Here is a 14049-nt window from a genome sequence, read left to right as displayed (position 1 = left end):
TCTAAATTTGATGATTTTGGCATAATACGGTCATGTAGGCTCAGCAACTCAGCAGGTATCCCCAATGATCAACCGGGTACCGATACTAGTCAGTGGCAAATTTGCTAGTGGCCCGCAGAGAAATAATCAATAATTTGTCGACGACCAATCTGGCCTGTGCCTCTTGACTGATCTGAGTACAGATTTGCGTCCGTCGCCCTCGAGTGGTTTTCCCCCATTACTGAGGTGTTTGTACACCTATAACCAACGTCAGTCAATGTACTGTAAAACAGTAACGTTAGCTGCTGTTGGCAGTGTGCCGCGGGCAGCAACATTTTTGGACAGCTTTTTTTTAATGAAGGAAAAGGCCACCTGCTAAGACAGAATAGCCTACAACCAATTTAATTCTACATAATATGTGGCTAAAAACTAGCAAATGAGGCAACACAAGCGAATGCACTGAGAGCATCATACCTCGTGGCGAACTGTATTGCTAAAGTCAAGAAACCTTTTCTGATTGGAGAAGAACTCATTATGCCTGGGACCAAGGATAGTTGCCTTCAAGTTTTAGGAGAGGGCGCTGTTAAAAAAACGTTGATTCCGCATATGGTAATGTTCATAATATTCATTTTCAGCCCTGTCGTGTTATTTTATATTTACTGTAATTTTCTGCCACACATTGCCAGTCATGAAAAAAAGGCCTACATCACACCGGTCCATAGTGCAAAAAAGGTTGGAGACCACCGGGCTATAGTACAGTAAAATAATAACAGCTCATATAGATGCATTTGTGCTACGAAAAAAACCCCATTATATTAAAAATTGGGCTTTGTAAGCATTTACTCAGAATGTTACTCATTACTTGAGTATTATTTTCAACGAATTCCTTTTTTACTTGTACTTGAGTTCATTTTTGGATGACTTACTTTTACTTGAGTAAAATTTTTGGCTACTCTACCCACTACTGCATACTTTTAATACTATATATGAAGGCAATTGTGAGACAAGTCTAGTTAAGCAGCAGTTTGGATGTACAGAAAATTCTGTTACAAAGTACACCCTAGTATGTTTTTTCTACTGAAATCCACCATTGTCCTTGAAAGCGATTCAATCTGCTTGCTTTGTCATTGCCCATTGTTGTCAATTAAGTGTTTTGGCTTTAACGCCTCTTACAAAAGCAGATGGGAGTCATTGTTATGATGAAAAGAGCCTTGCACATACTCGACCATACCAGTAAATAGACGACAACAGTGTACCCACTTTATTACTCCAGGGGATAAGTTCCAAACATGATTGTGGTACTTCAGTGAAGGCACTCGCTTGTATAGCCTACTGTAAATAATAAAAAAAAAAAAAACTTCAGTGGAGACACTTGCTTGTATACTGTAATGAAAAAAATAACTTGTAAAAATATGCCATAATACAATTAGCACAGGGTAGCATTACAGTGTTTATAATTCACTGTATTAGACTGATATTGTACTGTCGATACTGTACTGTACCGGTGAGTCCAAATACACTGTACAATGAGACTTTAAATCAAAGTCTTTGGTTGTCTTTGTTATTGTTACCATCGAATGACAGCATTAGATAGTGCTACATTGTGTTTAAGGCAGACGTTGAACTTTTGGTGAGTTTATAGCAGGCAAGAATTGTCAGCTGATGACAGTATATGAAATGTTTCCTGCAAACACAATAGACAGAGAGCCAACAACAAAATGTATGTGTTTATGTGGGAGTATTTGTGTGTGAGTGTATGTACAGTGGGGCAAATAAGTATTTAGTCAACCACTAATTGTGCAAGTTCTCCCACTTGAAAATATTACAGAGGCCTGTAATAGTCAACATGGGTAAACCTCAACCATGAGAGACAGAATGTGGAAAACCCCCCCAGAAAATCACATTTGTAAAGAATTTATTTGCAAATCATGGTGGAAAATAAGTATTTGGTCAATACCAAAAGTTCATCTCAATACCTTGTTATGTACCCTTTGTTGGCAATAACGGCGGCCAAACGTTTTCTGTAACTCTCCACAAGCTTTTCACACACTGTTGCTGGTATTTTGGCCCTTTCCTCCATGCGGATCTCCTCTAGAGCAGTGATGTTTTGGGGCTGTCGTTGGGCAACACGGACTTTCAACTCCCTCCACAGATTTTCTATGGGGTTGAGATCTGGAGACTGCCTAGTACACTCCAGGACCTTGAAATGCTTCTTACGAAGCCACTCCTTTGTTGCCCTGGCTCTGTGTTTGGGATCACTGTCATGCTGAAAGACTCAGCCACGTCTCTTCTTCAATGCCCTTGCTGATGGAAGGAGATTTTCACTCAAAATCTCGCGATACATGGCCCCATTCATTCTTTCCTTTACACAGATCAGTCGTCCGGATCCCTTTGAAGAAAAACAGCCCCAAAGCATGATGTTTCCAGCCCCATGCTTCACAGTGGGTATGGTGTTTTTCGGATGCAATTCAGTATTCTTTCTCCTCTAAACACAAAAACCTGTGTTTCTACTACAAAGTTCTATTTTGGTTTCATCTGACCGTAACACATTCTCCCAGTCCTCTTCTGGATCACCCAAATGCTCTCTAGCGAACCGCAGACGGGCCTGGACGTGTACTGGCTTCAGCAGGGGAACACAGGATTTGAGTCCCTGGCAGCGCATTGTGCTACTGATAGTAGCCTTTGTTACTGGGGTCCCAGCTCTCTGTAGGTCATTCACTAGGTCCCCCCGTGTGGTTCTGGGATTTTTGCTCACCGTTCTTGTTATCATTTTGACGCCACGGAGTGAGATCTTGCATGGAGCCCCGTATCGAGGGAGATTATCAGTATGTCTTCCATTTTCAAATAATTGCTCCCACAGTTGATTTCTTTACACCAAGTGTTTTACCTATTGCAGATTTAGTCTTCACAGCCTGGTGCAGGTCTACAATTTTGTCTCTAGTGTCCTCCGACAGCTCTTTGGTCTTGGCCATAGTGGAGTTTGGAGTGTGACTGACTGAGATTGTGGACAGGTGTCTTTTATACCGATAATGAGTTAAAACAGGTGCCATTAATACAGGTAACGAGTGGAGCCTCGTTAGACCTCGTTAGAAGAAGTTTGACCTCTTTGACAGGCAGAAATCTTGTTATCTTGCTTATTTTCCACACTAATTTGGAAATAAATTCTTTAAAAATCAAACAATGCGATTTTCTGTTTTTTTTTTCCACATTCCGTCTCTCATGGTTGAGGTTTACCCATCTTGACAATTACAGTTCTCTCTAATCTTTTCAAGTAGGAGAACTTGCACAATTGGTGGTTGATTAAATACTTATTTGCCCCACTGTATATACTGTACAAGAATGTATATAGTATTTAGGAGAAAAATGATAGCACACAACCATTGCAAACATGGAAGTCATCTGTAAAAGGACAGTGACACTCACTCCCGTCCTCCTTGCATGCACAACGTTAACACTGATGGTAAAAAAATGAAAAGAAAAAATAGAAACATAGTTATTGTCAAGACGCTGGGCTCCATTATTTTCCATCTGGTGGAAATCTTAAGCCAACTGTTTGCATGTGTCATCGGCCGCCGGTCCGCTTCAATTTAGCGGATGCATAAATACACATCCAAAAGCTGCCTTTAGCGTGATCGAGTTTGTCGTTTCCTTCTTGAGTTATAAACACACTGTTGTGTATAAATGCTCTTTTACAGCCTCGAGGCCAGTGGTTCTTATCAGGTCTGCAGCTCACCTGCTCAGGTTTTAAGCTTTGTGAACAGTAACATACAATGGACGGACCTTACAAGTTGCTACAAGGCTCCTTTAGATAATAGTGCGCAAAAAAATGGGAGGTTTTGTTTCTATGGTGTAAATAAAAATCAATATTGATTGTTCTGTATTTGTTGAAACAATTAAAAGCACTGCTGTACCCTTCATTTTAAATTGAACCAAGTCCTATTTGTATATGGCATCCATCTAATATCTATTGTATTAGCGCCACAAATACTGAAGCTTATCCCAACTGACTTTGGGTGGGAGGTGGTTGTTGGTAGATCACAGCCACTCAATCAGGAGCCATTTATATAAGGTAGAACACCTGACAACAAATGCTGCACAAAAGCTACACTTCAATTATTGTTATTATTATTTTTTGCTCATAACGATTCTTTAATTTTCCATCTGCGCATGATGGTTTAACAAACAAAAATAGTAGTAACATTGAACTGTATTATAATGTTATAACTAGAGCTGGGAATCTTTGGGCACCTAACGATTCGATTACGATTACGATTAAGAGGCTCCGATTCGATTATAAAACGATTATTGATGCACCCCACTCCTTTTTTTTTTTTTTTTAAATTTGTTTTGTACATTAGTTCCAAAATTGTTCAAAAATCCTCTCAGGCTAAACAAAACTACTATTTCAGTATCAAGTTAACATATAGCAGTAAACAAATATACAAAAATAACAGTAAATAAAAAACTCCAGTCCCCATTCTACAGTGCTGCTCAAAAGTTTGTGAACCCCCTCAACATTTTGGAATTTTCTATTATTTCAACCTGATTTCCTAATCAATCAATTCAGTAGTTTTTTTTTTTGTTTTTTTAACAGTTGTGTTGTCGAGACTAAATTAAAAAGAGTTTTCATCAACTGATGTAGGTGCAAAATTGAACTGTTTGGTCACAACCAAAACCGCCATGTCTGGCGAAAAGTCAACACTGCATACCACCAAAAGAACCTTCTCCCAACAGTGAAGCATGGAGGTGGGAATGTCAAGATCTGGGCTTGCTTTTCATCCTCAGGACCTGGACAACTCCACATAGTCCAGGGAATCATGAATTCTGAGGAATATTGTCAAATCCTAGAACATAACCTGACGCCATCTGTTTTGAAGTTAAAGCTTGGCAGAAGGTGGATCATGCAACATGATAATGATCCAAAGCATTCCAGCAATACAACCAAGGAATGGCTGAAAAAGAAGAAGATTCGTGTTCTGGACTGGCCCAGTCAAAGTCCTGACCTAAATCCCATTGAAATGCTGTGGCGGGACCTGAAGCGAGCAGTTCATGCCAGACGCCCATCAAACCTCTCTCAACTGACTGCGTTCTGCAAGGAAGAATGGGCAAAAATCCCCCAAAGTAGATGTGAGAGGCTGATTAGTCACTACAGAAACCGTTTGGTTGAGGTAATCTCTGCAAAAGGAGGCGCAATATCCTATTAACTGAAGGGGTTCACATACTTTTGCACACATGATATCTGAGTTTTTCTTAAATCAACCACTTTTGTTAAATAAAGAATGACAATATAACTATTTCTTTTGTTTCAGTCCATTATTTGGAATGTCAGTATTGTGGATTTGGGTATAACTTAACATTTAATAAGGTTATTTTAGTTTTTTTTACAAAAAATCTGACCATCGCTGTGGGGTTCACAAACTTTCGAGCAGCACTGTATATCAGCAGCTTTAAACTACTTTCAATTAATTTAATGTTGTGAATCAACCGTTAAAGTTGTTAAAATTGCTCCTGTTATTCCATAATTTCTCTTTTGTCTACTTTCAACATGTGAAAGTTTTTAAACTATTTTAAAGATAGAGTCAAGTCAATATTTTACCGATTTAGGAGTATTTTAGATAAAAAGTTAATTAGGTTCGCTTGGAAGGTTCGCAACAACAGCCTTGCAGGGAAGTGTACTGCTTTAAGATGGCGGCAGTTACTAACGCCCGCATCTAGTTTTTTGTAGATGTGCTGGTAACGATACTGAAGCTATAATGCATCTAGTCCTATATAAATGATATCTACCGTAACATAATGTGGCTTGTAGCAGCTTTTCGGCAGCAGTCAGGTATGTTGTTGTTGTTTTTTTTTATCTCGTGGCATGAGTTGAGCTAGAGCCGTGAGTTGAGCATTGGCGTTACCCGAGGGGCCGGGTAATGAGAAGCATGATGTTTAGCTACTCTCGCTCCGTCCCTAATTGCGTACCGCGCGGCGCACTGAGTGTGTCGTACTTCTGCTTTACTTGGCATATTTCAATAATCGGAATTTGGATGTTTGTGAATCGTTCTCGAATCTTCCACGGGCGAATCGCGAATAATCTAAGAATCGGAAATTTTGCACACCTCTAGTTATAACATTATTGTCCAACAATACTACTTATCACAAATATACTGTAATATTAGTGGAGTCAAACGTCACTAGTGATCACATTGGAATAGGCATTACAGAATACCTATTGAAGTGTTAAAAAAATATCTTTTTGTTAGTTTAAAAAAAAAAAAAATTCTGTGCACGTGCTAGCCAGTGTTGTTTTCGCCAGCTGTTGTAATTTTCGTCTTAGTCTTTTGGATGAAAATTATTATTAGTCTCATATTTTAGTCATTTCAAAATGTGTTGGTCTTCATCTTGTTTTAGTCAACGAAAACTAAGAGAAATTTCATCTAGTTTTAGTTGACAATTCTCAAAATGTTTTCGTTAATGAACTTCAAAAGTTTTAGTCCATGAATAAATAAATAAATAAATAACTAAAAGGTTTCCAACAATTTCGAATGAACATGGCCCACGAGCATATAACTGTAGAGTCTACAAGGATATCACCATTTTCATGATGATAATAAACACTCAGCAGGAAAACAGCACATTATTTGCAATTAATTATACTCACCTGGATGCCACAAACTTTATGTAAAATGTTTTCCAAGAGTTTAAGAAGACACCGAGTCACCGAGCTAAATGCTAATGCTAATCCGAACGCCATGCTAACCCGAACACTATGCTCACGCTACAAGTTAGTTTAGTGTGTGATGATCAATTAGCACGGACCGTCAAAGGCTAAAGAACAAGGCATATCTAGCCAAGATAAGAAAGCAAAACTTACCAAGCAGCAACTGACACATATATATCACAAAAGGAGCCTGGAATGGGCACAACCTTACCGGTGAGTAAGCGTGTGTGTGGGGCAAGGGGGTTAGGGGGGATGCGCAGCATGTCACATGAGTGACCCGACCAAACACTGCTAAATGCGTGCTAACTACATATACAATAATAGTATATCAAACCTTGTGAATTTATGACGGAAACTATGGCGAATTTTAATCTCGTTCTCGTGTTTTCAGACGACAACTGGCATCCATCTCATTATGTTTTAGTCTCCCGAAACACGTTTTCAGCGCGTCATCGTGACGTCATTGTCATGAAGAAATTGTATATGAAATATTTTCGTTAGTTTCATCGTTGATGAAAACAACACTATTGCTAGCCTCACTGCACCTATTTGGAAATTTGTCAGAACACCTTGCATCAAGCTGGTACAGATGTCTAGATCTGCGCAATGCATGGAGTTATAGCATGTAATCACATAACAGCAGCCAAAGCAGATATTTGATGTTGTAACATCTGCAAGAAAGTTTTTAATCATTTATTTCAGAACTTGTGCAACACAACATGGCTACTTTCCGCCTTTCAGACCCAACAACAACATGAAAAGAAGTAAAAGCTTCCCACTCTTAACGCACCTCTCTCACTCTGTCGTCAGTCACACGATGTGTTCAGGAACAGCATGCAAAACACAACAGCTACATTAGAACCCGATTCGTTACATAATTATTATTATTATTATTATTCTGAATTGTATTTATAATTTATTTGTTTTGCTATGTTTATTTCTATCTGTAATTGTATTTATTAAGGATTTAGAGGTGTTTTTTGGGCTGTGGGACAAATTCATCAAATTCTAATGTATTCTCATGGGAAAATCCCGCTCGTCATACGACCATTTCGACTTAATTCAATTCAATTCAATTCAATTCAATTCAATTCAATTCAATTCAATTCAATTCAATTCAATTCAATTCAATTCAATTTGTATAGCCCTCAATCACAACAGAGGTCTCAAAGGGCTTTACAGAGGCAATATGATACACAATTAGAAATGAAGCAACAAAGATGAATAGATACAGTTCAAGTCCTGGGTATCCCCTATCCTTAAGACCCTCCATGCCGGCAAGGAAAAACTCCAAAAACTCCAGAGTCAATTGGGAGAAAAATGAGAAAGCTTGGGGAGTACCACAGTCAGGAGAGATCCACTCCCAGGACGGATAGACAGGAACCCCAGAACGGCTAATGGGAATTAGCAAGCGAAATTGTAGTCCGTAAAAATACAGTGGAGTAAAGGAGCAAGAAGAGGTCCCTCTGGTCAGATGAGACGGGGGTAGCAGCGAGGACGTCAATCCAGCCAGGGGTCCGGACAGTCAGGAGGCTGCAGCTGAAAAATAGCCTCTCCCCAGAGGGGAGGGGGGAAAGGGGACACCGGGTGACTAGTGATGAAGAGACTAGACAACTAGATATTAACATTGGAAAATAGAAATAAAGTAAGACAAGTGGTAGGTAGAGTAAGAAAAGGAGATAGAACTCAGCGGCTGTACTGCCCCCAGCATTATAGCTTCTAGTGCAGCTTAAACTAAACTGTGAGTCTACTCCGACTTCAACTAGCCTAACCATAAGCTTTGTCAAATAGGAACGTTTTTAATCTAATCTTAAATGTGCAGACTGTCTCGGCTTCTTTAATACTAGCTGGAAGCTGATTCCATAAAACAGGGGCTTGGTGGCTAAAGGCTCTAGCTCCGACAGTACTTTTATAAACCCTGGGAACTACCAGTAGACCTACATTCTGAGATCGGAGTGTTCTGTTGGGGCGGTATGGAACGAGAGCATCGGTGAGATAAGATGGCCCCAACCCATTAATGGTCTTAAATGTAAGAAGGAGTATTTTAAATTTAATTCTAAACTCGACCGGAAGCCAGTGAAGTGCCTGGAGCACAGGGGTGATGTGCTCTCTTCTATTGGTTCCTGTTAAAAGTCTTGCTGCTGCGTTTTGGACTAGCTGAAGACCTTTTAGAGAGTTTTTAGGACAAGCTGCAAGTAGGGAGTTACAGTAATCCAATCTCGATGTAACGAACGCGTGAATGAATTTTTCTGCATCGCTTTTAGATAAAATATTTCTAATTTTGGCAATGTTGCGCAGGTGAAAGAAAGCCGTTCTACAGGTTTGTTTAATGTGTGCTTTAAACGATAAGTCAGGGTCAAATAAAACTCCTAGGTTTTTAACTGTGGCGCTGGAGGCTACACTTACATTGTCCAGAGTGACTATCTGGGCAGATAAAGAGTCTCTAGCACTTTTCGGGCCTATTATAAGGACTTCTGTCTTTTCAGGGTTAAGTAGAAGATAGTTAGTGCTCATCCAGGTATTTATATCTCGGACGCAGGCGCTTAGTTTTTCTACTTGCCTGACCTGCTCAGGTTTAATTGATAAATACAGTTGTGTGTCGTCAGCGTAACAGTTAATGCTATGTTTTCTGATGATATTACCTAGAGGAAGCATATACAGCGTAAACAAGATGGGCCCGAGGACAGATCCTTGCGGCACACCATAACTAACTCTAGAGTACGATGATGATTGCTGGTTTACATTGACAAACTGGTACCTATTAGATAAATATGATTTAAACCAGCATAGGGCTGCTCCTCTAATGCCTATGTCACATTCTAATCTCTGCAATAAGATATTATGGTCGATTGTGTCAAAGGCTGCGCTCAGGTCCAGCAGAACCAGGATTGAGACTAATCCAACGTCAGCGGCAAGTAACAAGTCATTAGTTACTTTAACTAATGCGGTTTCAGTGCTATGATGAGCTCGAAAGCCAGACTGGAACTGTTCAAATAAACTATTGTACTGAAGGTGCTGACAGAGCTGTTTAATTACCACTCTTTCAAGGACTTTGGAGAGAAATGGTAAGTTAGAAATAGGTCTATAATTGGCCAAAATATCAGGATCAAGAGTAAGTTTTTTCAAGAGCGGTTTAATAACTGCATATTTAAAGGACTGCGGCACGTAGCCAGTAACTAATGAGGTACTTATTATATTTAAGATAGTGTCAATAGTTAGAGGCAGGGTCTCTTTAAAAAGTTTGGTTGGGATTGGGTCGAGGAGGCACGTTGATGGTTTGGAGGACATTATAATTGAAATTACATCAATTTGGTCTACAGTGGTAAAGTTATTTAATATTTTAGAGGGTTTTATAGGAGATTCCGAATTCTTTGTCTGCACTTTATCAGACCTAATAACTGGAAGTGATTCATTTATTTTATTTCTAATAGTTGCGATTTTATTGTTAAAAAATTTTAGGAAGTCATCACAGCTAAGGGTGGTTGGGATATAAGGTTCTATTGAGGTGTGACTGTTTGTCAGCCTTGCTACAGTGCTGAACAGAAACCTAGGATTATTTTTGTTTTCCTCTATTATAAACCAGGTCCTGGAACAAAATACAGTAAATTCAAATGTAGTGGTACCACTGTATATCTGCTGTATTATATTAAAAGAGTGACTTTAAAAAAGTGTGAAGTTTCTTCACTGACAATATTTTCCTTATGAAATCCTAACATTTGAGACTGCAACAATTTTGTTGTTGTTTTGAAATCAAAATGCCACCCACTGGATAAGATGGTGTACTGTCCCACTTGGCTCTAATGCTTGTCGGCATCACAGGCCACACATGGAATGAAAAAACAATGTGAGCGCAGCGCTCGCCACTTACTGCCTGTGCATGTAGGCACACACGCAAACGCGAGCGCGCGCTCGTACACGCACGTCAACTTGATTTAACCTAGGTTGAAATGCCTTCAAAAACACACATGCATGCACTGTGAGAAGAAGAGTGTGTAGTCATGCAGCGTCGCAGACAAAATAGACGTGCCTCCCTCCGGCTTCTCTCTAATGAATACTTTTTGTTTTTTAAAACAACCATTTATGTTAACTGAATAATTTCTGGCTTAAATTATACATTTTTCCCTCTGCGGTCCACGACCAAAATTACACAGAGTCCCAGCTATTTTCTGCCTGTTTGAATTGTGTCCTGCATTCTTGCGTCCCACTGGTGTATTTAAAGGCCCGGCCGAGGACCACGGCCATTCTTTAATTAGCTCAGGCCGGTAATTAAGTGGGAGATATTGTTTATTTCAATTATAAGGGGCTGAAGGCTTTTATAGCACGGATGGGCGCAGACGTGTACTTTAGGGCTTGACGTCGGCGAACAGTGAACAGTGGTCAGCATTGTTGCAGTGCCACGTCTGATGGGTCCTCACGGCACCGAGAATCTGGACATTCTACTTTTTGGGCCTTTTTTATTGCACTGTTTTCACTTTTGACTTCTGTACTGTGTAACTGATTACTCATTCTTATATTAACCAAGTCAGGGTCTCTGCAGGGTTCTACAAGCCAAATTTAAGACTTGTTTTTAGACTTGTTTTTTTTTTAAAGACCATAATGAATAAAATTTAAGACCCATCTCACATTGATACCGACTAAAAAAGTACAAAAGATTTAAAGGAAAGTTGGAGGCCCGGAATTACTTGACAAGTACTGTATATGAATTTATTCCCAGCTCTTTCACACTGTGATACAAAATGCTTAACCTAACCAAAAACACTAGAAATCTCTCTTTTGTGAACCAACATGTGAACCACAAACGATGTTTGCTGCTGGTATTTTATGATCGCTTTGTGCTTTTTAGATTTGCAATGGGATTCCAATGCCTGACACCCAATATTCCAAGTTTTCAAATTTTCTTGCACAAAGTGCAGTGTGCTTTATATGACTTTCCCTCTACCGGCTTCAACTATGCACTGAATTGTACTTTCTCAGGGCAAAAAATCATTAAATTTGCACTTACCCATGTATGTAATTAAAAACGAAATGTAATGTAATATACAACTTAATTAAATATGATTAGTGAACCAAACTCAATTTTTATCAACCTGTTGTGAAGACAAAATTTAAATGAGTAAGTAGTAATAAGGGGCTGGAAAACATGACTAACTTGATGTCTAGTCAGAAAAAATTAGTGGCACATACCAAAAATTGCCGCAACATTTTGTGTCACACTGTGGTGTGAAAATTTTAGCACATCGTTTTTGCACATTTACAACAACTTAAATATTTATTTCAAAATTTTAAGTGTTACTCTTAAATGTTGAAATCCAGAACTAAATATTTGATTTAAATATAAATGTTACATTTCAATCTTAAAGCAACACTTGGTAACTTTTTAATCTTTATAAAATATAAAAACATAATATTTGTGATATGTTGACTGACAACTAGTTGAATCACAGCTGTTAAATATAATTAGAGGGTCTGTATCACTTTCACTGGCACTAATTAACTTTTTTGCTGACTGCTTTATGGTATACGTCAACACCCCTTTTCCCCATTCATTATAAAGATGGAAGTCGATGCTAACGCTTTCGCGACCATCATGATTTTACGACACTGCGGGTGTGCGCTCGTTCTCATGGGAAATTCAGTGCTGGTCTCCATGGGAAACTCTTCTTCTTTCTTCCCTAAGGAAAAAACACTACCCCTTTTGTCCACCGACGTCGCTAAAATCGACTAAAACTGAAAAGTTACAAAGTGTTGCTTTAAATCTAAATATTGAATATAAATCGTAAATATAAATCTTAAATATATATATATATATATATATATATATATATATATATATATATATATATATATATAATATATTAAACCAAAAACCTAAATATAAATGTTAAATCTAAATCTAAAATCAAAATCTTGAATGTTAAAACCAAGCTAACTAACTGACTAACAAATGTCTGAGCTCAGCCAGCTTTAATTTTGTTATTTGCGATCGCCGGTCATTTGAATTTGCATATTAGCTAAATATTTAGTTTCACTCATTTCAACATTTAGGATTTAGATTTAGATATGAGATTTATCAATTGCAACGTAACGACGTTACTCAATGAGCGACAGGTGTCTTGCCAATAAAACGATAGTTTACCTACACTACGCAGCCAATCATAGCACCGACAGTGTTTGCATATGGGCTCTGCCCATATGCGCTTTACAGGTTAGCTACCTAACAACAGTGCAGTTCGTTATACTCCCATTGTGGTTGTTCATTATGTTTTATTTATTAACTATATATTAACTGACCCATGCCACAACTGGACCTTACCCATGCCAAAGCAGGACTCTCACATAGAACAGAGTACACATCTCAACAAGATTTTTGTCTTTTTCATTTGAAGTGGGCCAAATCAACCATTTTAAAAGTAGGGTTGTTCTGATCATGTTTGTTGCTCCTGATCCGATCCCGATCGTTTTAATTTGAGTATCTGCCGATCCCGATATTTCCCGATCCGATTGCTTTTTTTTGCTCCCGATACTTTTTCCCGATGATACACATTTTGGCAATGCATTAAGAAAAAAATGAATAAAACTCGGACGAATATATACATTCAACGTACAGTACATAAGTACTGTATTTGTTCATTATGACAATAAATCCTCAAGATGGCATTTACATTATTAACATTCTTTCTGTGAGAGGGATCCACGGGTAGAAAGACTTGTGACTTTGTATATTGTGACTAAATAATGCCATTTAGTGTATTTGTTGAGCTTTCAGTAAATGATACTTTGGCCATCCCAAATGCATGATGGGAAGTGGAACCATGACTGTTCGTAGTGCTACCAATTGATATATCTTCTCTGCGTTGGAAAGTAACATAAGGTGTTAAGACAAAGATCAATTGCCACCTTGCTTCCCCACATTGCTTCCCATGATATTTCTAATCATAGGGAGAGGGATTGCAAGGCTTTAGACAATTAAAAAATGGCTCCAAAGGCTGCCAAAACTCACTCTACTCATTTTGCGCTGCCTTTTATCTCTCTATATAGAAAAAACGGCGTCATTACAGATTGAGCGCGACAATGAGTGAGAGGGTCATGCAGCGCATGCATTAATTGTGTTAAATATTTTAACGTGACACATTTAAAAAAAAAAAAAAAATTGTCGGCGTTATCGGGATAAATTTGATAACCTTACCTTAAGCCTAAACTAAAGACTTTGGATGAGTGTAACATTTTGTCTGTAACGTAAAATACATTTAGAAAACGATTTAAAAAAAAAAAAAAAAAATGTATATATATATATATATATATATATATATATATATATATATATATATATTTATTAAAAAAAAGGCATGGCCGATATTTTTTTGCCG

General features: G+C 38.3%; 1 protein-coding gene across 2 annotated transcripts in view; it reads left to right on the top strand.

Annotated features, from left to right (window-relative positions):
- Positions 1 to 14049, top strand: part of satb2 (SATB homeobox 2) — an 87489-nt gene that overhangs the window by 23721 nt on the left and 49719 nt on the right. The window lies entirely within an intron of this gene.

Source organism: Corythoichthys intestinalis, chromosome 12 (assembly GCF_030265065.1).
Source record: "Corythoichthys intestinalis isolate RoL2023-P3 chromosome 12, ASM3026506v1, whole genome shotgun sequence".
Classification (NCBI taxonomy): domain Eukaryota; kingdom Metazoa; phylum Chordata; class Actinopteri; order Syngnathiformes; family Syngnathidae; genus Corythoichthys; species Corythoichthys intestinalis.
Note: the sequence above shows the minus strand (reverse complement) of the source record. Positions and strands in the feature narration are given on the sequence as shown.